This window comes from Rhinopithecus roxellana, chromosome 4, assembly GCF_007565055.1.
Source record: "Rhinopithecus roxellana isolate Shanxi Qingling chromosome 4, ASM756505v1, whole genome shotgun sequence".
In the NCBI taxonomy this organism is placed as follows: domain Eukaryota; kingdom Metazoa; phylum Chordata; class Mammalia; order Primates; family Cercopithecidae; genus Rhinopithecus; species Rhinopithecus roxellana.
Genome location: NC_044552.1, coordinates 22065101 through 22091243, shown reverse-complemented (window position 1 = coordinate 22091243; position 26143 = coordinate 22065101). Strand labels below are relative to the sequence as shown.

At 43.3% G+C, this 26143-nt stretch overlaps 2 non-coding genes across 2 annotated transcripts; one reads left to right on the top strand and one right to left on the bottom strand.

Moving 5' to 3' along the window:
- Positions 1 to 8111: 8111 nt before the first annotated feature.
- TRNAR-CCG lies at positions 8112 to 8184 on the bottom strand. Its single transcript has one exon. It is a non-coding gene; the product is annotated as a tRNA-Arg (tRNA).
- Positions 8185 to 22616: 14432 nt separating this feature from the next.
- Positions 22617 to 22688, top strand: TRNAA-AGC. Its single transcript has one exon. It is a non-coding gene; the product is annotated as a tRNA-Ala (tRNA).
- The last annotated feature ends 3455 nt before the right edge of the window (positions 22689 to 26143 follow it).

The following is a 26143-nucleotide window of genomic DNA, read 5'->3' as shown; positions in this document are numbered from 1 at the left end:
TAGTAGAGATGAGGTTTCACTGTGTTAGGTGAGTGTAGGTTTATTTATTATTTTTGAGACAGTCTTGCTCTGTTGTACAGGCTGGAGTGCAATAGCACAATCACTGCAGCCTTGACCTCTTGGGTTCAAGCAATCCTCCCATCTCAGCCTCCTGAGTAGCTGGGACTACAGACACACACCACCATGCCCAGCTAATTTTTTTATTTTTATTTTTTAGAGATGGAGTCTCACGATGTTGCCTAGCTTGGTCTCAAGTGATCCTCCTGGGCTCAAGTGACCCTCTCACCTCAGCCTCCCAAAATGCTGGGATTGCAGGTATGAGCCACCATGCCTGGCCTGAGTATAGGTTTGGAAATGTAAGCATGACTTTAGAGTTCCAAAAAGTACTGAAGAAGTAGCATCTCACTCACTGTTCCTGGGAAGATGGAAAAGTGATGATCCCTTAAAACCTACAACTGAAAACATTTGTGACCCTGAGGGCAGGTATGAGAGGCACTAAGAAAATTCTTTGTTGGTGAGACAGAGAACATTTTCACTCCAGGAAAAACAGATCATAGAGAAGTCATGAAAACTGTATTAAACAAAATACTTATGGGAAAGAGGGGTTATAAATGTGATGAATGTAGAAAGTTCTTCACTAAGACCTCAAATCTTATTCAACAGCAAAGGATCCACACTGGAGAGAGACCCTGTAAATACAAAGTTTGTGGCACGCCTTCAGTGGGAACACCAGCCTCTATCTCCAGAAGATCTACACTGGGGAGAACCCTTGTAAGTGTGATGAGCATAGAAGGGACTTCACCATGAAAGCCTGCATTATAGAAGCTGTGCTTTTCACAGACCCTACGAATGTGATCAGTGTGGCAAGACTCATTTGGAGCTCAGATCTTAGTAAACATCAGAGGCTTCATACTGGAGGGAAAATCCACAAGCATAATGAGTGGAATAAGACCTTCAGAATTCTGACCATCTCAAACATCAGAGAATACATACTGGAGAAAAACCCTACAAATATCTTTGTTTGTTTGTTTGTTTGTTTGTTTGTTTGTTTGTTTGTTTTTGAGACGGAGTCTCGCTCTGTCGCCCAGGCTGGAGTGCAGTGGCCGGATCTCAGCTCACTGCAAGCTCCGTCTCCTGGGTTTACGCCATTCTCCTGCCTCAGCCTCCCGAGTAGCTGGGACTACAGGCGCCCGCCATCTCGCCCGGCTAGTTTTTTTTTTTGTATTTTTTAGTAGAGAAGGGGTTTCACCATGTTAGCCAGGATGGTCTCGATCTCCTGACCTCGTGATTCGCCCGCCTCGGCCTCCCAAAGTGCTGGGATTACAGGCTTGAGCCCCCGCGCCCGGCCTGTTTTTTTTTTTTTTTTTTTTTTTTTTTTTTTTTTTTTGAGACGGAGTCTCGCTCTGTCGCCCAGGCTGGAGTGCAGTGGCCGGATCGCAGCTCCGCCTCCCGAGTTTACGCCATTCTCCTGCCTCAGCCTCCCGAGTAGCTGGGACTACAGGCGCCCGCCACCTCGCCCGGCTAGTTTTTTGTATTTTTTAGTAGAGACGGGGTTTCACCGTGTTAGCCAGGATGGTCTCTATCTCCTGACCTCGTGATCCGCCCGTCTCGGCCTCCCAAAGTGCTAGGATTACAGGCTTGAGCCACCGCGCCCGGCCCCCTACAAATATCTTATTCGTGGGAAAGCTTTTAATCAGAGCCCACTCTTTCTTAAGCATCATAGAGTACACACGGAGAGAAACCTTATCACTTTAAGGAATGTGGAGAAAGCTTTAGTCACAATGCAGGTCTGACACATGAGAGACTGCACACAAGAGAGAAACCTTATAAAAGTAAAGTATTTGCGCCGGGCAATCATGGTGCCCGTGATTGGCTAACATGGTGAAACCCCGTCTCTACTAACAAAATACAAAAAATTAGCCGGGCTTGGTGGCGGGTGCCTGTAGTCCCAGCTACTCCGGAGGCTGAGGCAGGAGAACCGCATGAACCCAGGAGGCGGAGCTGGCAGTGAGGCGAGATCGGGCCACCACACTCTAGCCTGGGCGACAGAGTGAGACTCTGTCTCAAAAAAAAAAAAAAAAAAAGTTAAGTATTTGGGAAAGCCTGCATTGAGAGCTCACACTTCATTAACTATCCCAAAATTCATACAGGGGAAAGACTTCATCATTGCCCTGAACATGGAAAATGCTTTACTCAAAATGAAGGTCTTATTTAGACATTAAAAAGAAAAGCCATATCAGAGAAAAAAGATTTATAGCTCTGATGAATGTGTGTAAAACTTTGGGTTTCTCTAGTAATTGACCTTTAGAGAGTAGATATGGAAGGGAATTGGATATAACAATTTTGAAATGTTTGAATGGCAGCTTTTTGCCTCACTTAATATTAGCAAATTTGTCAAGAGCATGCCCAGGAAATGAGTTGGCTAGAACTTGTTTTAGCAGAAATAAATGTTTTCAGTCATTATCCTCCTTAAGGAAAGGGTCAGTCTCACCCAGTGACCAGTTCTAAGTTCCTGACTCTTAGGTGGGAAACGAAGAGTATTTTGTTTAAGCCTGCAGGTATTTGTACACTTTGGTATTCAGAGGGTAGGCAAAATGGTCACTTACTCCTGAGACTTCCTTTGTAAACAGAGCTTTGTAATATTTGTGATTCCCTGCTCTCTCTTTCAGGAAAAGATGCTCACTATATCCAAAAAGGCTTATAAAATACTGGGTATCAGTTGAAAGGTATCAAGAAATCAATTGTTGGCTGGCTGCAGTGGTTCACACCTGTAATCCCAGCATTTTGGGAGGTTGAGGCAGGAGGATCACTTGAGCCCAAGAGTTCGAGACCAGTCTGGGCAACATAGTGAGACCCTTGTCTTTACGAAAAATAAATTAGCTAGGCGTGGTGGCGCAGGCCTGTAATCCTGGCTACCTGGGAGGCTGAGATGGGAGAATCACTTGAGCCCAGGAGGAATAGGTTGCAGTGAGCTGTGTTCATGCCACTGCACTCCAGCCTGGGCAACAGAGTGAGACCCCTCCTCAAAAAACTAAAACTAAAAATAAAATAAAAATGAAAAAAGAAATAAATTGGTTTCTTGTCTTTGTTCAAAACCTGGACCACTATGTGTAGTCCTATTCCCAGACTGTCACAAAGATCTAGCGATGCTGGTACAAATTGAGAGAAAGGGAACCGGACGGTTCTTCCTCATATTTGCATGCATGTAGCTGGCATAATGATTGGCATTTGCATTCCATAAATGTTTATTGAAATGAATTAAATTAAAATAAATAGAATTAGAAATCCTGGACTTACATAGTGTACTTGCTGAAATTCAGTTTTAAGAAGTGGCATAAAGTGAAAATAAAAATATTTTAAACTTATGTAGAAATATTGGTGAGATGGTTAAAATGGAAATTTCTGATCTTTTGAAAGACGTATGTGTAATTCGTGAGTTGATATGTAGGAGGGCATTGCTTCCTCCCACTGCTTTAGAATCATGAAGTAATAGACTGGGGGGGAACATAGGCCTGACCAAGTGGGACTATTGTTAAGTTATGCTCTTAAATAAAGAAAAAAAAGTAACATCAGTTTTTTTAGTACTGTGTTCTAACCATGTAATTATTGTGTTCTGTCTAAAACTATGATACAGTGTTAAACTTCTCAAGGTTTCCTTTGTCTATGAGATACAGTCGAGTGTTGTTCCCTGTTTATTTGTGACATGGCCTATCTTCACTTACTGTGAAAACAAACTAACATATGCTTCTTCTTTTAAAAGGAAACTCTGAGATAAAAAATATGAAGTTCTCTTCAAAAAAGGAATCAGCTTTTCATTACAGGAAAACTGTGGAGTAAAACACTTGAGCCTTTTTTTTTTTTTTTTTTTTTTTTTCCCTGAGATGGAGTCTCATTCTGTTGCCCAGGCTGGAGTGCAATGGCAAGATCTCAGCTCACTGCAATCTCCCCCTCCCTGCCTCAGTCTCCCAAGTAGCTGGGACTACAGGCACCTGCCACTACGCCTGGCTAATTTTTGTATTTTTAGTAGAGACGAGGGTTTCATTGTGTTAGCCAGGATGGTCATGATCTCCTGACCTCATGATCCACCCGCCTTGGCCTCCCAGGGTGCTGGGATTACAGGCGTGAGCCACCGTGCCTGGCCCAACTTGAGCCCTAAATTACTTTATTTGGGCACTGAATAAAATGTATCTGTGCTAATTCTTTATCTGTACTAATATGCAGTAGTCTTTAGCCAAGGCATTGCTACCTACTAGTATATATTTGGGGACATTTACGGTTCTCACAATGACTGGGGTATGGCACTTTCATTTTTATGGGAGGGGTTCAGACATTATAAACATTATAGTATATATTGTAGTATATAGTATAAATATAAGAGCTACAACCATTAGAAGAAAACTCTTAGAAGAAACAGAGATAAATCTTCGTGCAGCCGGGAACGGTGGCTCACACCTGTGATCCCAACACTTTGGGAGGCCGAGGCAGGCAGATCATGAGATCAGGAGATTGAGACCATCCTGGCTAACACAGTGAAACCCCATCTCTACTAAAAAAAAAAAAATTAACTGGGCGTGATGACACACGTCTGTAGTCCCACTTACTCAGGAGGCTGAGGCAGGAGAAGTGCTTGAACCCAGGAGGTGGAGGTTGCAGTGAGCTGAGATTGCGCCACTGCACTCCAGCCTGGGCAGCAGAGCAAGATTCCGACTCAAAACAAACAAACAAACAAACAAACAAAAAAACTTCGTATCTTTGGATTTGACAATGGGTTATTTTATATGACACCAAAAGCCCAGGCAACCAAACAAAGAAATAGGCCAGGCATGGTGGCTCACACTTATCATCCCAGCACTTTAGGCAGTGTGGTGGCACACACCGGTAGTCCCAGGATGAGGCAGGAGAATTGCTTGAACCTGGAGGCAGAGGTTGCAGTGAGCCTAGATCGTGCCACTGCATTCCAGCCTGGGCAACAGAGTGAGCTCCATCTCAAAGACAAACAAACAAATAGATGATAAATGGTATGTCATCAAAATTAAAAACTTTTGTGCTGTCTAAATAAGGACATTATTTAGACAGTGAAAAAAGAGCATATAGAATTGGTGAAAATATTTACAAATCACATATTTGATAAGGGTCTAACATCCAGATACACCCCCCCCAAAAAAAAAGAAAAGAAAAAACAAAACAAAACAAAAACCACAAACCAAACCTTAATACAACTCAAAAACAAAAAGACAACCCAATTAAAAATATGCACAAAGAAATCAAATAGACACTTCTCCAAAGAAAATATATAAATAGCCAATAAGCACATGGAAAGTACTCAGTGTCTTTATTCACTAGGGAAATGCAAATCCAAACCAAAGTGGGTACCATTTCAAACTTTCTTGGATGGCTATAATCAGGAAAATGGCAAATGAAAAGTGTTGGTGAAGATGTGGATAAACTGGAACTTTCATGCATTGTTGGTGAGAATGTAAAATGATAAAGCCACCGTGGAAACCAGTTTGGTGGTTCCTAACAAGCTAAACATGGATTTAGCATATGCCTCAGCAATTCTACTCCTAGGTGTAGAAACTCAAACAGATACTTGTAATCCAGTGTTCATTGCGGCATTATTCAGAATAGCTAAAAGGGGAATCCAGCCACCGACAGATGAGCAGAGAAGCAAAATAAATAAAAATAAACAAAAATGCGTAAGCAGAATAGGCATCAAAATATAAAAAATAAAAAATAAAGCCGAGCGCAGTGGCTCACACCTATAATCCTAGCACTTTGGGAGGCTGAAGCGGGCGGATCACGAGGTCAAGAGATCGAGACCATCCTGGTCAAAATGGTGAAACCCCGCCTCTACTAAAAATACAAAAATTAATTGGGTGTGTTGGCAAGTGCCTGCAGTCCCAGTTACTCAGGAGGCTGAGGCAGGAGGATCACTTGAACTCAGGAGGCAGAGGTTGCAACGAGCCTAGATCGTGTCACTGCACTCCAGCCTGACGACGGAGTGAGACTCCGTCAAAATAAAAAAAAAAATAAAATAAAATTATATATATATATATATATATATATATATATATATATATATATATATATATATATGAGATGTGCTGGTATATGCTGTGAGATGGATGAATCTTGAAAACATTTTGTTTAGTGATGAAATAGGCCAGATACAAAAAGGCAAGTACTGTATAATTCCACTTATATGAAATATCTAGAATAGGCGATTTCAAAATACGAAAAGGTGAGGGGCTGTGTGTGGCTCATGCCTGTAATCCAAGCACTTTGGGAGGTCAAGGCGGGAGGACTGCTTGAGACCAGGAGTTCAAAACCAGCTTGGGTAACATGGTGAGACCACGCTGCCCCCCACATCTCTACAAAAAATTAAAAATTAGCCATGTGTTGTGACACATGACTAGTCTTAGTTACACGGGAGGCTGAGGCAGGAGGATCCTTTGAGCCCAGGGGTTTGAGACTGCGATGAGAATGAGACCCTGTCTCTTTAAAATACCAAAACAAGGGCCGGGCGCGGTGGCTCACGCCTGTAATCCCAGCACTTTGGGAGGCCGAGGCGGGTGGATCACGAGGTCAGGAGATGGAGACTTTCCTGGCTAACACAGTAAAACCCCGTCTCTACTAAAAATACAAAAACTTAGTTGGGCGTGGTGGCACGCGCCTGTACTCCCAGCTACTCGGGAGACTGAGGCAGGAGAATCGCTTGAACCCAGGAGGCGGAGGTTGCAATGAGCCGAGATAGCCGAGATCCCGCCACTGCACTCCAGCCTGGCCACAGAGCAAGACTCTGTCTCAAAAAAAAAAAAAAAAGTTAAAGTGACATTTTATGTTATATATATTTTACCACACTGCATCATGCCATTAAACAACAAAAGGTTGTTTTAAACATTAAGACTTGTGCTCCAGAAATAACATATTTTGGCTAAGTTTCCAGCTTTACTCTTTATTAGTTGTGTTGGGCAATGTATTATACCCTTCTAGGTGTCAGTTTCTACATCTGTAAAATAAGACTATTAATACATTTCTCATAGTTGGAATAGTGCAGCCACAGTGTATGCATTCGGTAAATGTTAACTGGCGTTGGTGTTAAATCTGGGAATTGCATTGTTTCTTTTTAAAGAATTCTTATTCAGTTACCACGTATTCTCACAGAAACAAATGTTCTTGAGAATCAATTTTAGCTTCCTGTTCCTCAAGAAGCGACTGGAGCTCCATTAAAAATGATGAAAACTTGCTTGATCTTGCGCTCACTGTGCTTTCTTTGTAGTAATGTTCAGGTCAATTTATGGCACTGGCCCGCTTGCAAAAATTGAACCTATCATGACTACCCTAATACAGGTTGCACTAGAGGACGGCTCAGTTTGGATTAAAGCTTTTGGTGGTTTCTGCCTTTAGGCTTAAGTGATGACAATTTGCCTGGTGATGACAGTTACCTTTTTTGGTAGCTAGTGAAAATCTGGAGAACACTAATTTTAAATCATGTTCAGAGTCTCAGCCATAGAGAATTTCTGTGAGAGAGCTTGTTCCCAGAAATTTAACTCACTTTGTCTCTTTTTGTTGATTTTCTCTGTAGTGATTTCCACTGCTTCCCCCGCCCCCCACCCCCAGCTCCAAACACATACACACAAGCGTTCAGCAACCTGAACTTTGCAAATACTTAGTGATTTCAGATTCTCAGTGAATTAACAAATGCTATTCCTTCTGCCTGAAAAATACTCATTTTCCAGCTAAACAGCATTTCTTCAGTACCTCCAGGAGGATGGATGCTTCCTAAAGAAGCCCCCATCCCTTATTTTTTATTTTATCCTCCTACTTACTTCTTCCACAGGAGTGGAAACCAGTTTTTTGTTTTTGTTTTTATTTTTATTTTTTTCTTCCCAGCGTTTGCTTGATTTCAACTGTTAGGTCCAGTAGAAAGTAAGCTCTTTGAGGCCAAGTGCTATTTCTGCTTTGTTCTTTTATAAAGCACTTGTCACAGGGCGGGCACGCTGTATATACTCTTTATACCTTTAGTTGTTAATTGGCAGCGAGACCGGAGCAAGAAGAGGGAAAACGCTCTAACTCAATAAACATCTTTCAGACCAGCGAATGAAAAACGACGACCACGAAGGGACTCGAACCCTCAATCTTCTGATCCGGAATCAGACGCCTTATCCATTAGGCCACGCGGCCAACCGCCGGAGAGGGATCCTTACATAAGACACAAAGAGAATGTAACGTGGTGGGGAAGGGGGCTTTTTAAGCGCTGACTTCAAAGATCCAGCTTAATAAAAAGTTCCTCGTTTGAAATTAAAATTCACTAACAGCTAAAAACTATTTACAACACCCTCTAAAACTTGCAAAAACTAATACACAGTTGTCAGAAACTGTGAGAGGACGAGCAGTTAGATGGGTCATCAATGTGAATCCTGTTGAAATCTTTAATGACTTCGAGATGTGGGATAGGGAGATTTTCAGTTCTGAACTGATGCTGCAACCCATAGGGGAAACAATCAAGAGAAGGTTGAGAGAGCCCACAGAAGGCACTTTCGGGAAGTGAGGGGTGTGAAAGGAATGATGGCCAGGAAGCTTCGAAGATGGTACTGTTGGAAGTGCAGGGTTGGCGCAAGGCGGAACAAAGTAGGTTATTCAGTTCACATATACTGTTTATTTTAATGGAGCTTGGTGACTTCCATTCTTGACTTGAAGACTTCCCAAGTTTGATTTGGTCTTGACAAGAACGCGTCACCAGCTCGCTGTGGATTAATCCACAGAGCAATAGCGTGTTTGGGGGAACCCCCCAGTCACCAAAAGTGTGGATGGGATAGGAAAGATATGAGACGTCCAACCCTGAAGTAGAACCATAACACCAGTCTGTCCAATACACAGTATATTTTTGGTTCCTTCAAAATGACATGTTATTCTAACACAATGAAATCAAAGCAAAATTTCTCCCTTCCTGAACCCTACACTCGTTTCAACAAAGAGAATCTTTCCCATCAACTTCTCCTATTTTTCCTAGTGTTTTCTTCTATAGTATTTTCTTTGGGGTGAAAACAAAGCTCAAATTATCGCCGAATATTCAGTCAAAATTTTTAGAGTGCCTACTTTGGGCTTTGCTCAGGGACCCGGACACACTGAGGAGGAAGACGCCACAGAGTGGCATGGAAAATGAACTAGCATGAGTACAAGATGTGGAATAATATCATGTGCTTCTTGTTATTCCAATATAGGATTACATAAACTGTTGCAGAGCACGAAAGCAACAAAAATGTCCCACTGCATTTTAGAAAGGTAGCTTAATCTCTACTGTAAAAACTGCCACGATTGCCCAAAGATACGGCAATTATTATTATTATTTTGTTGTTGTTGTTTTGTTTTTGAGACAGAGTCTCGCTCTGTCACCCAAGCTGGAGTGCAGTGGCGCGATCTCGGCTCACTGCAAGCTCCGCCTCTCGGAAGCGATTCTCCTGTCTCAACCTCACGAACGGCCGAGACTACAGGCGTGCGCCACCACACCCGGCTAATTTTTGTATTTTTAGTAAAGATGGGATTTCACTATGTTGGGCCAGGCTGGTATGGAACTCCTGACCTCAAGTGATCCGCCCGCCTCGGCCTCCCAAAGTGCTGGGATTACCGGTGTGAGCCACTGCGTCCGGCCTATGATTATTATTATTATTATTATTATTTTTGAGACAGGGTCTCACTCCGTCAACCAGGCTGGAGTGCAGTGACATTATAAGGGCTCACTGCAGCCTCGACCTCCCGGGCTCAAGGGATCCTCCCTTCTCAGCCTCCTGAGTAGCTAGGACTACAGGCGCGTGCCACCACGCCCAGCTAATTTTTTTGTATTTGTAGAGCCGGGGTCTCCCCATATTGCCCAAGCTGGTCGAGAACTCCTGGACTCAAGAGACCCACTCGTCTCTGCCTTCCAAAGTGCTAGGATTACAAGACCCAGCCACCGCGCCCTGTCTATGCAGCAACCATTAACGAAACATAATATCGCCATGATGAACAAATAACGCCATGAAATGTAAAAACTGAAGAGGATTCTCCTTTCTAAAATAATTTTTAATAACATGGGAAGATGCTCTGAATACAATGTTGAGAATAAAGCAAACAACAAAAACATACGCAGTATGATCCCAATTCTGTAAGTCTGTATTTATATGTCAGTCTCCACTCAGATTGAATCTTGAAGTTCTCAATCCCTTTAAATAACTGGAAACGAACCTGTACAATACACATTCTAAGTGTGTGATGCAATAAACATACATAGAACTCCGATAAGTGCAACTCCCCCTCCCCATTTTCAAAGTTTGGTGAACATTTTCAATTAAAGCCAAACATTTGAAGTTATATGCGATTATTGAAACTGGATATATTGAAAGTATTGAAACTGAAAAAAAATTAAGTTACTGGAAAGTATTTTCTCATCTTCATCATCAGCATTGGGACACTTACTGCTGAAAAAATATATGTGGCTCACGTTTTTAATGAATTGGAATCAGGTCTCCTAGGGCTTAGGACATCTTCTGGAACTGCCCAAGGACAGCTATGGCTGATACCATGATTCACGGTCCTAATCCTTCCTCCAGAGAGGCCACAACAGAGCTAAAAGATTTAGATCCTGAATAGTGACAATATTAGGGTTTGAGATCTTTGTGAGCTAAAATACAATTGTCATGTTTCTCATAGGGCTTTAATTCTAAAATAAAAATAAGAACTGAGAGTTCATGGAGATTTTTTTTCCTCTCCTTTTAAATCTCACCTTGCTAACCTGAAAATGTTAAGCCTCCTAACCTGCATCTCACTCTATTTCTGATCTCCTTTACCTGGTTATCATTCAGAACTACTCTCTACAGTTTCTTCTGCTCAGAGAAGGGCAATTTCTGACTGGCTCCATTTTCCTTCTTTTATTTCTGCCCCCTTTATTGTCTCAACTTTGGCTCCATCCTCACTTTCTTTTCCACTTGTACTTTGCATCCTGTGTCTTCTGAAAATATACCCAGAAATATGTGCTTAGCTTCCTTTCTTGCATTTTGTTCCCTTTTATTCTCCTTTTCTCATTTTCACTGTCCCTAGATAATAATAGGTCTGTCTTTAAAGGGAGAAAAGGGGAAAACAATGAAATTTCAGAAGATTTGTGTGTGTGTGAGCAAATGTTAGGGCTTTGCATTTTTATATTCACATTTTCCTCTCACGTGGTTTACATCAATTTACAACAATCTACATAAGTTGAAACAGAACATAGACAAAAAAATACATCCTTACCAACTTATTTTTTTGTTTGTTTTTTTCAGACGGAGTCTCGCTCTGTCGCCCAGGCTGGAGTGCAATGGCTGATCCACAGATCATGTTTATCAGACATTTTCATGAAGTTGCCCTTAAGTATTTTAAATTCTTGTCCAAAACCGAACAGCTTCATCCCCTTCTGGATACCATCCTACTTCCACAAACAAAAACAAACAAACAAGCGTAATTCCTGCTTCTCCTCTATCTAATAAGTTTGGTGAAAGGCAATATCCACATCTCTTACACTACCTGTGTGTTCGTTTTTTCCTGAGGACACGTTCCATCTTTGTTGCTTTTAAAATCCGTAAAGTCTCTGAATCCTGCAGCATCCACCTTCTTTCTCCAGTTGAAATAAGTTCCTTCTTTGTTTTTTACCACTAAAGTCTCTGCTAGTTTAGACCTTAAGCATTGTTCCTACTGACCGATTGCAGGAGACACACATTACGCCCTCCTTAGAGTAGGACAGAGAACAAGGTCAATGATTAACAAAATGTTGAATCATTAGCTCTCCAATTGTATGACAACTGTAGCTCTTTCATGGTTCTGCGCTTGAGACTTATTTTTTTTTTAAGACGAAATTTCGCTCTTTGGAGTCTAGCTCTTGTCGCTAAGGCTGGAGTGCAATGGTGCAATCTCGGCTCACTGCAACCTCCACCTCCCAGGTTCAAGCGACTCTCCTGCCTTGGCCTCCCTAGTAGCTGGGATTACAGGTGCCTACCACACCACACCAGGCTAATTTTTGTATTTTTAGTAGAGACGGGGTTTCACCATGTTGGCTAGGCTGGTTTCCAACTCCTGACCTCAGGAGATCCACCCACCTCGGTCTCTCAAAGTGCTGGGATTACAGGTGTGAACCGCTGCGCCCGGCCAAGACTCCTTTTTATGCAATAGCAGTGTGACAGTAGCAGAAGAGCCAGCTGCATATGCTATAAGAGCGTGCCCAGGAAAAAGCTGGATTTTGATAGCTTTCTACCTGGAGGAGAAAGATGTAATTTGGGTGCACAGGGATCAGAACTTGAACTTCAGATCTTTGTAGAGGCCACTTAGATTCCTAAACTCAGAAACTTTGTTGTTGTTGTTGTTTTGAGAATCTTGTAAAGTGTACACATTTGACTGGTCTGTCTTATTATTTTGTTATTTTGGATTCTCAACTAGATGTGCTAAAAATAAGCAGGCAAAAAAAGCAAGCAAGCAAACATGCTAAATTGGTGTTTCCTTCTGCAACCGGAGCTGCCCAGCCCTAAGCAGGCTTGCCTCTTGTGAGAGCATTTACCGCTGCTCCCTGACAACCAGATGGGTTGGCTTCCCTGTGACAGTTTCAAAGAGCAGGTGTATGTGACTAACGAACTTCAAACATACAGTTTAGGAGATGGACCTGAGAAAATGCTGAGCCCATCCAGAGACTCAGTGAGTCACAAAAGTCTCAGGCAAGACAAGCCGGGTCTGTTGTAAGAGGTTCTGGAATTTGGTCCACGGATCACCATCAGTATAATCTGGAAACCTGTTAGAACTGCAAATTCTTGGGCCCTACCCCAGGCCCACTAAATCAGAAATTCCAATGGATGTTCCCAATATATGTTTCAACAAGCCATCCAGATGATTCTGATGCACCTTCGCTTTGTGAACAACTGAACTCGAAGGATTGACACCTTCTGTTGCCTCACTTTAGAACAAGGGGCATTCATTCTTCTGTACTACCTGGAGGAAGCACAGATGCACTGGGGGCCTGGGACACATACAGATCTGAGCACCCAAATCCTGAGCATCCTTGAGTCTCCACTCCCCAGCACACTGCCTCTCACCTCTTCTTCTGTCTGCTGCTCATGGGTTTCCTCTTTTCCCTTCTGTAGTGTGATGAGTCCTCCACCAGATTATGTAAGGATGTATGTCCACTGCCTGAATCCTGAGAGCCAGGTGGTGAGCCAAGGCCATGGTGCCCAGCCAAGGAGTAGGTGTCCCTGAGAACCCAAACATCCAGGAGAGTATCTAGGAACCTACTAAGAAAAACAGTTTCATCACTCAAACACAGTAGACAAATAACCTGAAAATAAGTTTGAAAGCAGTTTAGAGGCTGGGTGCAGTGGCACACGCCTGTAATCCCAGCACTCTGGGAGGCCGAGAGGGGTGGATTGTTTGAGCCCAGGAGTTCGAGACCAGCCTGGCCAACATAGTGAAACCCTGTCTCTACTAAAAATACAAATATTACCAGGGCAGGGTGGTGGGTGCCAGTAATCCCAGTTACTCAGAAGGCTGAGGCAGGAGAATCACTTGAACCCAGGAGGCGGAGGCTGCAGTGAGCCGAGATGACAGCACTATACTGGGAGCCTGGGAGACAGAGTGAGACTTGGTTTAAAAAAAAAAAAAAAGTCGTTTAGAGACAGGAGGCTGCATGGATCTCTAGAGCTGTCCTGCTACATCCAGGAGTACCCTGTGTGTAAGTCCTAATAAACTCATCTACTTGTCAAGCTGTACTTGTCTGAGTCATTCTTTGGTCTCTCGGCTCCTTCCCAATTTAGGGGGACATTACAGTCCCAAGTTTTCTCATAACAATTGGCCTCACAAACAGGAGCTGAGAGACCAGAGGATGAGTCAGGAAACGGCATCTGCAGGGGGAATCCTGGGTGGTCAGCAACATGCAGGTGGGGTGGAATTGCTCCACCGCTCAACCTTTGTGGACTGCTGCGCAAGTATAGGGAGACTCAGAAAATGTGGCAGGGACTAAGTGCATATTGCAAGAGGCTAAGATATTAAAGTAGGATAAGGATAGCAAATGTGCTATTGTTGCAATAAGGCTGGCCCCTGAGAAAGCATTAGAGCAGGAAAGGGAGAAAGGGTAGAAACGCCTGCAAAAATTCAAAGGAATGCCAGCTTTTTTAGGACTCCAGCTGGTTACCTATTATGTGTGGTCCTTTCTTGTGCACATTTTTAAACTGATGGGAAAATTACAACAAAAAAAATTCAGATCTCAAATGGTTAAGCTGCAACTATAGAGTTAAGAAGAGTCTCCTAAAACTCTCTATTTCTCTATTTTTTGTTTCTGCCTATTTTGAATATGCTATTTATTTATTTAGAGACAGATTCTTGCTCTTTCACCCAGGCTGGAGTGCAGTGATCTCAGTTCACTGCGGCCTCTTCCTCCTGAGTTCAAGCTATTCTCCTGCCTCAGCCTCCCAAGTAGCTGGGATTACAGGCACCCGCCACCATGCCCAGCTAAGTTTTGTATTTTTAGTAGAGATGGGGTTTCACCATATTGGCCAGGCTGGTCTCAAACTCCTGACCTTGTGATCCGCCCACCTCGGCCTCCCAAAGTGCTGGGATTACAGGTATGAGACACTGCGCCCTGCCTCAAATGTTGGGAGAAAAGCTGAGTGTTGGGGGAGAAGCTGAGGCAGGGCTTGCATGTCTGCTAGACTTGCTGGCTCCTTGCTTCTAGCACTCCCATTGTCTCAAGTAGCCATATGTTTCTCATTTACTTGACACACCATTTCCTTTCAACCCCCACATCCTCACCGCCTGTTTCTTTGTTTGAGCACCAATAAATAGAGTGGGCCCCCATTGCTCAGGTCTTTCACAGCCTCCATACTTCACAGCATTCACCCTCGCGATGGCCACCAGTCTCACTTTCTCTCTCAAACTGTTTTTTCTCATTCCTTTGACTCTGCCGGACTTTGTTGCCCCCATGACCTGGTGTTGGGTGTGATCACCCCAACATTAGAATATGCCATTATTAAGCTACTGGTGTTGAAATAAAACTAACTAATTCAAAGCCACTTGGAGATTTTACTTTTCTCTACAGTATAGCCAGTTCTTACTAAAATGTAAACAATGAAACTCATTTGAAGCAGAGAAAAAAAGGAGATGGGATAAATGAGGATTTTAAAAACCAAACTGCTATAGAAACTGGTTTACCCAAAATTTTGTTGCACAGTCTTTATTGGATTACCTATCAGTGCAAACAAAGTTTAGTCATGTGAAGAGGTCTCAATTTTGTGAAAAATAATTTGGATCCAGCTTTTTTTTGTTTTTTTGAGACAGAGTTTCGCTCTTGTTGCCCAATCTGGAGTGCAATTGTAAGATCTCAGCTCACTGCAACCCCCGTCTCCCAAGTTCAAGCAATTCTCCTACCTGAGCCTCTGAGAAGCTGGGATTACAGGAGTGCATCACCACTCCCAGCTAATTTTTTGTATTTTTAGTAGAAACGGGGTTTCACCATGTTAGCCAGGCTGGTCTCCAACTCCTCACCTCAGGTGATCCTCCCGCCTCGGCCTCCTAAAGTGCTAGGATTACAGGTTTGAGCCACTGTACCTGGCCTGATCCAGCTATCTTTTGTAAAATAATAAATTTATGATGTTGTCTCCTGGCTATGGTTCCAAGTAAAAGCTGTTGGATATTGATTTGTGTGTATATATACATGCTTAAATGTGTATGTATGTATATTACGTGTTATGCCTAGCATACTACCAAATGGCTTATACATAAATGAGTACTCATAAATTAAGTCCAAATGCTTTTCAAGTTCATATGAATTTAGTAATATTTAATAAATAATCTGGCTTTAAAATTATTGGTAAAATAAAAATAGAAATGTCTTCAGAATTGTCAGCATACGTTTTTGTCTCAGTTTACCAATTAGTTTTACATTTGCCTCTGCTAGATATTTTAAGGTGTCAGGGTTTGACATAAAGGCCATAAGTCTGTAAACCCAGCCAAAAACAGAATGATCTTTGTGTGATTTTTTGGTAAGTATGACTAATTTAATATTGTTAGCTCAGTGAAAACAGCTAAACTTCCTGAGTTATTGGCAAAAATGCCCATGTGTTTAAAGTTCTTGCCTAGGTGAACACCTGACATTCACAGTTTAACAGAAAAATAATTCAGAATGATGAGTAACTTTGTTTAATGTCTTCGTTCCCATGAATAATCTAGGTAAACTGCTAAAAATTAATAAATTGAGTAAATGTAAGAGATAAATGCTTGCAGGTGAACTTTTTGTGTAGTTTAAAAGCTTAAAATTGTTTTAAGTACTTGTTGAATGTCTGGGTCATTTCCAATTTTAAAAATGGCATTTATAATAATATAGGGCATTGGTCATACTTCTGAGCCTCTTAGTGGGAAATGAAATCTATGATATGGGGGAAGCATTGGCAGACCTCAGTGAGCTGGATAAAAATAAGGACCAGGTCCAGAGAGTAATCAAAAGGAAAAAGGGGACGAGCCAAATGGGCACCTGTATACTTGCAGGTAATGAACATGAAACAATACTGCCTGCTCTCGGGATGACTCTCTGAAATCACCCAAACAATCCAGAAACTACATAAGGTACAAATAGTCAGACTGGCCCAGAGCCCCTACAGCAGCCCTGTGTGGCCTGTGAAGAAGCCAGGTGATGCCGGGAAGAGGATGGTGGATTACCGCTAGCTGAACAAAGTGGTACTCCCTGTACATGCAGCTGTATCCAATATTGCTCAACTGCTAAAGCAAGCAGTACCAAAGCTGGGAAGTATCCATGCTGTGATTGACTTCATTAATACCTTTTCCAATATTCCTTTAGCTGAAAATTCACAAGACCAGTTTGCCTCCACTTAGGAGGGCCAAGAATGGACTTTCCAGGTGCAGCCACAAGGGCACCTGCAAAGCCCCACCATCTGTCACAGTATGATTGCACAGGAGCTGTCTATAATCTTTTTGCCTGCCTTGGTCTCCCTGTTTCACTATATTAATGATAACGTGCTAACCTCAGAGTCTCCTACAGATTTGGAGACTACCCTACAAACTGTTTTGGACAGCCTGAAGGAGGGATAGGAAGTCAACCCCAAAAAGATACAGGGGCTTGGCATGGTTGTCAAATTCCTAAGAGTTACCTGGTTGGGTATGATGTGAAACATACCCAAAGCTGTCATTGATAAGACAGCGCAGTAGCCTGCTCTCCAGACAGTAGAGCAGCTCCAGGTTTTCCTAGGTTTACTGGCTACTGGAGGATATTCATTCCTCATCTGTCACAAATACTCCACCCATTATATAACCTAATAAAGACAGGTAAAAAATGAGATGACATAAATAGAGCAAGAGGCATTTGACAAAACAAAAATATTGGTGAAACAAGCCCAAGCACTAGAGACTCTATTGCTGTATTAGTAATCACCAGAGATGTCACAGGGATGAATTTAGGTTTGGGGCAAAAGCAACCAATGGGAATGGTACCTGTAGGGTTTTGGTCTCAGTTATGGGAGGGAGCCAACATGGCAGTGGAGCCACCTATCAGGCCAACCACCATATATAAGGGTACCCCGCCAATATCTTCTAGGCCCTGGTACATTGATAGGTCTAGCAAAGATACCCAACACTGGGCATCAAAAGAAAACATAGACTGGTCCAGGCACAGTGGCTCATGCCTGTAATCCCAGCACTTTGGGAGGCCGAGACGGGTGGATCACTTGAAGTCAGGAGTTTGAGAGCAGTCTGGCCAACGTGGTGAAACCCCATCATTACTAAAAATACAAAAATTAGCCAGGCATGGTGGTGCACGCCTGTAGTCCCAGCTACTTGGGAGGCTGAGGTAGGAGAATTGCTTCAACCCGGGAGGCGGAGGTTGCAGTGAGCTGAGATCGCGCCATTGCATTCCAGCCTGGGCTACAGAGCGAGACTCTGTCTCAGGAAAAAAAAAAGAAAAGGGAGAAGAAAACATAGACTGGAAGTTCCACTTAAAACCACAATCCAACAGAGGCAGGACTTACAGAAAGAATGGGCTGTTAAAGACACAGATGTGTGCACTGTTTCAGGATGGCTCTTTAAGTTCCTGGACTAAGAATCTCCCTAAAGCCATACAAACTTTAAATGAGTCACCCACTAGCACACATGACATCACTCCTTATAAATGGTTGGCAAGGAAGGCCTATAAGACATGTCCCACAAACTCTCAGGGTTACCTCAAAGACACTGAGCCATGCTCCTGAGGCAGATGGTGAAACAGGTTCCTGAGAACACCAGTGGATCTGCCAGGCGGTGATGGCTACAGGGACCTGAAGCTGAGCTGGAAAGTGCCTCCATACTGGATTAGTTTTATAGTACTGGAGGGTGCCATGATAACTGCCACAGAGGCAGTGGTCCCAGCTGTGCTCCTTGATAGAGTTCCAAGAGACTTACTTTATCAACATATGGCAGCACCCATACCTGCTGGAGTAATTATAGTATGGATAGCATGAGCAAGGCTGGAAACTTATCAATTGGCTATTATGGCTGCTCCTAGGAAAAGAAGTCATGTGTGGTTTCATAATCCAGGCCTGAAGCCCACAGTGGCATCCCTAATAGTGCCAATGGGAGAAAACACAATGATAATAATGTTGCCAGGAGTGAATATGCCCGTGAGTGTTCCTACTAACCACCTGTGTTTATGCCCATAGGTTGTTTCTGCTACTCATGGCAGCTGGTAATGTCTTTCTAGACTGAGCTGCAACTTCCGAAGCAGTCAACAACCAGTCAGATACCTCTCCCTATCAAATAATAGTGATATGCCTTAAAATACTTGGCCTTTCTCCTGACAGAACTGGAGTGACTTGTACAATAGCACTGATAATGCAACCCAGGCTCACTAGGGATTGCCTCCACCTAGAGGCTCAATCGCCAACGTGACAAAGACCCAAAATGTGCCTTTCTAGGTGCTACCTGTTCCACCTATTTCCCTGATTTAGAGAATAACGTCACAGATACTTTAAACCATTTGTCAACTCAGATCCATGATATAACGTAATTAGGTTTCTTTTAATCATTCTCAAATTGGTTACACAATTTCCCTAGTTATGGGAATTATGTTTTGCTAATAGACATTATAATTGTAGTTAGCTTCTGCTTTTTGTGCTGCTACGTATACTGTAGATGTGGCCTGTATGCACAAGCCACGGCTATACGTTATAGACCTGTATGGTTCTTTCCTTGCACCCTACACAGGGAGTCTCACACAAGATTGGCAGAAAGAATGTAAGAGCTGGGGGGCAGGGTGGATTGTAGTGTGACAGATCACCTACCATGTTACTTAAGGGTGTATGTCTACTCCCTGAACCCTGAAGGCCCGGTGGTGAGCCAAGGCCACGATGCCCAGCAGAGGAGCAGGTGTCCTTGAGAACAAACATCCCAGAGAGTATCTGAGAACCTCCCAAGAAAAAAAGTCTCATTGCTCAAACACAATAGGCAAAAAGCCAGAAAATTAACTGAAAAACAGTTAAGACAGGAGGCAGCATGGATCTCTAGAGCTGTCCTGCCGCACCCAGGAGTACCCTGTATCTAAGTCCTACTAAACTCACCTGCTTATTAAGCTGGACTGTCTTTGGTCTTCCGGGACCTTCCCAGTTTGGGGGGAATGTTACAGTCCCAAGTTTTTCTTGTAATACTTTCCAATCTTTCTCCTCCCCTTGCTAACTTTCCCCAGATCCTAGTTTCAATTTCTGTTGTTGTGGCTAGATTTTCAGGCCCAGTGGTTTTCAAACTTAGGCCTGAGTATCAAATTCAACTGGGAAATAGTAAATAACACAAGATTCCACAGATGTGAAGATGATCTGGCTGCGACATCTGTGATCCCATAATGATTCCTGGGCCCTTTTCTGGAGACTCTGAAAGCACTCAGCATCTCAGTCTCTGGGGTAAGGCCTGGGGATACTTGTTTTTATTAACTCTTCCGGGTAAATTTTCACCTTTGGGGACTCCTGCAGTGTTGTCCCAAAAGCACTCATAGGAAGGTCTAGGGCAGAAAAACATCTTTTCCCACCCAGTGCCAGGTTCATGGCTGACACTTCATAACAAAAGATAGATTAACAAGGAAAAAGCAGGCCGGACAGGGTGGCTCACGCCTGTAATCCCAGCACTTTGGGAGGCCGAGGCAGGTGGATCACCTGAGGTCAGGAGTTCGAGACCAGCCTGGCCAACAGCTGTCTCTACTAAAATTCCAAAATTAGCGGGACATGGTGGCATGTGCCTGTAATCCCAGCTACTCGGGAGGCTGAAGTGGGAGGCTGAGGCAGAAGAATCGCTTGAACCCAGGAGGTGGAGGCTGCAGTGAGCTGAGATCGCACCATTGCACTCCAGCCTGGGCAACAAGAGTGCATATGAATCTATTAAACATAAATTTTATTGACACAGGAGCCTTCAGAAATGAAGAAGAAATAGGAAAATCTGTGTACAGCAGACTCTTGAATAATGTTGTTTCATTCAACATCATTTTGTTATAACATTGATGAGAAAAATATCTATTTCTCCTGGAAGCCGCTGTCTGTGTGAGTTTCCTCCCACATCCCAAAAATATGCACATTAGGTTCATTAGCATATCTACGTAATCAGTCTGAGTGAGAGAGAGAGAGCACGCGAGCATACGTGTGAGTGAGTGAGTGTGTGTGTGTGTGTGTGTGTATGAGCCAGCCCTATGCTGGAATGGCCACCTGTTCCCTCCTGAGGAGTGGAATTAGGCTTCAGCCACCCAGGACCTTGAATTGGTGTAAGCAGGTTGAAAAATACATGAATGAATACAAGTTACTGTAAAATCAAAATTCAGGAAGCATACCATAATCCTACAAATGCATTATAGTAAACGATATGGTGCTAAAGCAATCAGCCAGCTGCCATATTCTTGTTTTTGAACTGTGTGTTGGTAGGAATTGCCCCCTACAATTGATGTTTCGCAAACATTTATTCCTTGATCTAACCCACCACCTCTAGAACTGCAGTCACTGATTCACCAAAAATAGGTCAATCATTATATTGTTTCTATTAATCTTAACTTTATGTGTAGCTCACATTTATTTCAATATTTAATATTAGAAATGTTTAGAGTCTTTATTTAAAAATTTGGTGTTTTTGTGACCTGAAATTTGCTATAGAACTCTTGTTGTATCAATTACTCTAGTCTATGGTAAAATTGGTTTTGTTTTGCTTAAAGTAATAGTTTCCAAGAACCAGCTGACAATAAGTGAGGACTTTCTATATTTTTATGCTTAGGTTTGATGAAGAAGTGGATAGTCCCATAGAAGTGTAATTGGACAAAAGGGGGTATGATCTAATGGTTATAAACTGGGATGAACTTAGCAAAGCCTGTTTATTCAGATTCCCCTTGGCATCTCTGTGTCTTCATTTCTTTCCTCCAGGTACATTTCCTCCCCTCTGAAATGACAGTCTTATCATCTACTTTAATGAGAAGCTCAGCTAGCTTTCATGGTCCGCTTCACTGCCCGCCCAGAGAAAGAGACGTTTCTGCTTCTGTTGTTTTCTCAAATGCCGAGGTGCCGTGTTTCGGCAGTAGTGTGACCTGAACCCAGTCAAAAGACTTAGTCTAAGTCTCTTTAATCTCTGGGTCATAGGGTCGCCTGTGGCCCATGCATTGTACGTATACAGTATGTCGTTTCCCCGGTCTGTCCACCTCTAGGCGCACAGTCCAACTGGCTCTGACTGGTCGGGAGGGCCAGCCCTGGACCTGGGGAGGTACTATAAGCTAGATGTTGTTTTCAGGTTTCCAAGGAGAAACAGGTCCCTTAAAGGTGACAGCGAATCAGAAGAAAACAGAAAGGGATTTAGGATTTGCTCCAGAAGCTCATTTCTGGATTGACTGTCGTACCAAGGTTTGGCGAACGGCAGAAAGCGCCTGCCGGTGTGCCAAAGAGTGGAGAGGTCAGTTGTGCCAAAGAGTGGAGAGGTCTAAAAACTCTCCAGGAGCACGAAGGGTTTAGGCAGTCATAAAGCGCCTTGCTTCTGCATACTTTTTATTCCGTGGAGGATTCCCCCCGCGAGGTGGCGCCATAAACGCAGGTGCGTCCTTCTCGCTCCTTTCTCTTCCCAGTACGCATCTCGGCGACTCACCACCCGAGCCTCAGAGCCGGCGAAACTCAGCGTGCGCAGGTTCTCCACCTCGAGGCTGTGCGCGGGAACCTGCGGGGGCAGTAACTACGACCGGTCCAAGCCGATCTGCAATTCGCCTCCTGTCTTCTCTCCCACTTGGACCTAAATTCCCACGGCGGAGTTTAGGGCTTTCTTTTTATCTTCCTGCATTGTGCTCGCGGTTTCCTGGCAACCTTTCAAGGCAGAGATCCCTCCATCACAGACCTTTCTGTGGGGGCAGCCAGGCAGAACGGCTCCCTTATGAACCCCAACAGGTGGCTGTCGAGCTGGCGTCCGAGAGGGTGACCTGCAGTGGGAGATCCCAGGCCCAGCACAGGACTTTCGATATAATATTCAGTTTTCCTTCTCTCAGGTAGCCAGGAAACAATACGCAGTAAAGCGAATAAATAAAGCTTCTTAGCCATCCCTAAAATAGGAACGGGCCATAAAAATATTTTGGCGCAATGTGCGTATTGGGGGGTGTAGCTCAGTGGTAGAGCGCGTGCTTAGCATGCACGAGGCCCCGGGTTCAATCCCCGGCACCTCCAGGTTTTTTTTTTTTTTCTTTTTTCTTTTTTCTTTTTTCCTCTCCTGGTTGTGGCATTGTTTGCAAAACTTTTCCTCTCCTGGTTGTGGCATTGTTTGCAAAACCATGTCTGTCATGTCTATGACTCGCCTCAATTTTGTTTTGTTTTTTGTTTTGTGGCACTTCCATTCTCTATCAATTCTTCGAATTCACATGGAAACGAAGGAAAACAAGCTCTATTTTGCTTTTAATATTGATTCATTTCTGCTCTAAGGCTTTGACACCATCCTGGGTGGTTGTGTCAGGAGACGAAAGACAAAATGAAAGAGGCTGGGGAAGCACAGACTGGCTCAGAATTCCAAAACCCGAAAAACGAACAAGGCACCAAATCAACAAGCCCAATCACATTGGTTACAATTCCCAGTATTTTGGAAGAGCAAGCAAGAAAGAAAAAGACAGAAAACAAATGCGAAACCACAGATCATTTTCTTCAGATCCCTTCTTTTTTGAGCTGTTCCTTGGTCAAGGGACAGACTCAGAGAATAAGAAAACTGCCCCACGAATTTCCCCACCACTCTCTTCCCATCGCAATCTCCTCCTTTTTCCTTTTCCCCCATCAGTTGTCTCTTGTTCCTCTGATTTTAGGCTTTGTACGCCTTTTATGCCTTTTTTTTCTTTTTTTTTTTTTTGGAAACAGGGTCTCACCCTGTCGCCCAGGCTGGAGTGCAGAGTGCAATGGCGCAATCTCGGTTCACGTGCAATCTCTGCCTCCCAGGTGCAAGCGATTCTCCTGCCTTAGCCTCCCGAGTAGCTGGGATTACAGGTGTGCGCCACCCTGTCCGGCTAATTTTTTTTTTTTTTTCTTTTTTCAGTGGAGACGGGGTTTCCACCATATTGGTCAGGCTGGTCTCGAACTCCCCGCCGCGGCCTCCCAAAGTGGTGGGATTACAGGCGTGAGCCACCACGCCCGGCCTACTTTGTATGCATTTCATTGACTCATTGTTACTGTTTCTGACTTTTTAAGGGTAACATTTATTAAAACATAATGTAAGCTTTGGATCCAAATATAAATTATTTATTGTGTTAAATAAATTGAAGCCTTCGTGTCTGGCTGACTTGAAGCAGCACTTAGCTAGTTTTAAAAGCTGAGATGAGGAAGGGAATCAGAAAATATACACATCCCCACTCCCTTCTCTTCCCAATTCTAACTGCAGCTCACATTTTGAAGGGCCTCACACATGCATGTGTGACCATCTCAACATATTAGCTGTGCCATTATCTGTAAGGAGTCTGCAGCAACTTTAATTCTTGCCTTCTCAGGAGGAAGAAAGAATTCGATTGAGGGGCATAAGGCGAAGGAAAGACCAAGGCAAGTCTTAGAGCAGGGGTGAAAGTTTATTAAAAAGATTTAGAGGCTGGGTGCGGTGGCTCACGCCTGTAATCCCAGCACTTTGGGAGGCTGAGGCAGGCGGATCACGAGATCAGGAGATCGAGACCATTCTGACTAACACGGTGAAATCCGGTCTCTACTAAAAATACAAAAAAAATTAGCCTGGCGTGGCGGTGGGCGCCTGTAGCTACTCGGGAGGCTGAGGCAGGAGCATGGTGTGAACCCGGGAGGAGGAGCTTGCAGTGAGTCGAGATCGTGCCACTGCACTCCAGCCTGGGCGACAGAGCGAGACTCCGTCTCAAAAAAAAAAAAAAAAAAAAAAAAAAAAAAATCATGCCATTCCGTCTGGGCGCCTTGACTGTAATCGGCACTCCTACGCAGGAAACACTTTATAGATTTCTATAGTAGTGCTATATAGTAACTTTTTTATGGCGAGTTTTGTATCATAGATCATATTATCTTAGGAGTGATGGTAAAATTTTTAGTCTAAGGAAAGCTCTGAAAATTTGAAAATGTGTAACCACCCAATGGGTTCAGCTTGCCCTCTGCCTAGACAGAACCATTTATCAAGACAGGGGCATGCAGAGCTGGCTGTGAGGGAAGACTCATTTTATTATTATTCAAATCAGTCTCCCCAAGTGGATTGGAGTTTTTAAGGATAATTTGGTGGGTAGGGGACCAGTGATTGGGAAAGTTGATTGGTCGGGTTTGAGATGAATCAGAGGGAGTCGAAGTTGTCCTCTTGTGTTGACTCAATTCCTGGATGGGGGCCACAAGACCAGATGAGGCAGTTTATCATTATGGGTGGTGCCTGCTGATCCATAGAGTGCAGGGTCTGCAAAATATCTCAAGCACTGATCTTAGATTTTACAATAGTGACGTTATCCCCAGGAGCAATTTGGGGAGGTTTAGAATCTTGCAGCCTCCAGCTGCATAACTCCTTTTTTTTTTTTTTTTTTTTTTTTTTGAGACGGAGTCTTGCTGTGTCGCCCAGGCTGGAGTGCAGTGGCGCGATCTCGGCTCACTGCAAGCTCCGCCTCCCGGGTTCACGCCATTCTCCTGCCTCAGCCTTCGGAGTAGCTGGGACTACAGGCGCCCGCCACCACGCCCGGCTAGTTTTTTGTATTTTTAGTAGAGACGGGGTTTCACCATGTTAGCCAGGATGGTCTTGATCTCCTGACCTCATGATCCACCCGCCTCGACCTCCCAGAGTGCTGGGATTACAGGCTTGAGCCACCGCGCCCGGCCTATAACTCCTAAACCATACTTTTCTAATCTTGTGGCTAATTTGTTAGTCCTGCAAAAGCAGTCTAGTCTCCAGGCAGGAAGCTGGTGTGTTTTGGAAACGGCTGCTATTGTCTTTGTTTCAAAGCTGAACTAAGTTAAAATAAGTTCCTCGCAAAGTTAGGTCAGTCTATGACCAGGAATGAACAAGGACAGCTTGGAGGTTAGAAGAGAGATGGAATTGGTTAGGTCAGATCTCTTTCACTGTCTCAGTTGTAATTTTACAACGGTGTTTTCAAATGTTGATTTAAAGAAGACCATACATTTGTGCTGCTTTCTCAGATTTTGAGAATAAGAACAAAAAGTGTGTGTTTTAATGGGAGAGTCTTAAGAATTTCACTACTGAAGTGGATTTCTCTGTCCATTAACAGTGCTAAATGTTTTGTATTTCCCACGTGGAACAACAAAATCTGCAAGCTTTGAATAATACTTGTTATTATGTTTTGGTAACACAGCTGTTGTACTATTCCTATTTCAACGCTCAATAGTCACACGTGGCATGTCATACCTACCAATTGGACAGCACAGATATAGAACTTTTTCATCATTGTAGGAAGCCCTATCTGACAACAATACTTTAAAGTATTAAACTTTTAGAAGAGAAAGCTTCAGTCCAACCCAAAATTACACAATTTTACTTTTGAAAATATGTTGAAACACGTTCAATTTTTAAAAATTTTGGACTGAATAAAATCCATTTGTAATTGCCCAAACGGCACTGGAGATAAAAAACTGAAACCTCAGTTTTTTGGAGGGTTATGATCAACACAGAGAAGAAAAGATTCAGCCACCCATAGAGCTTC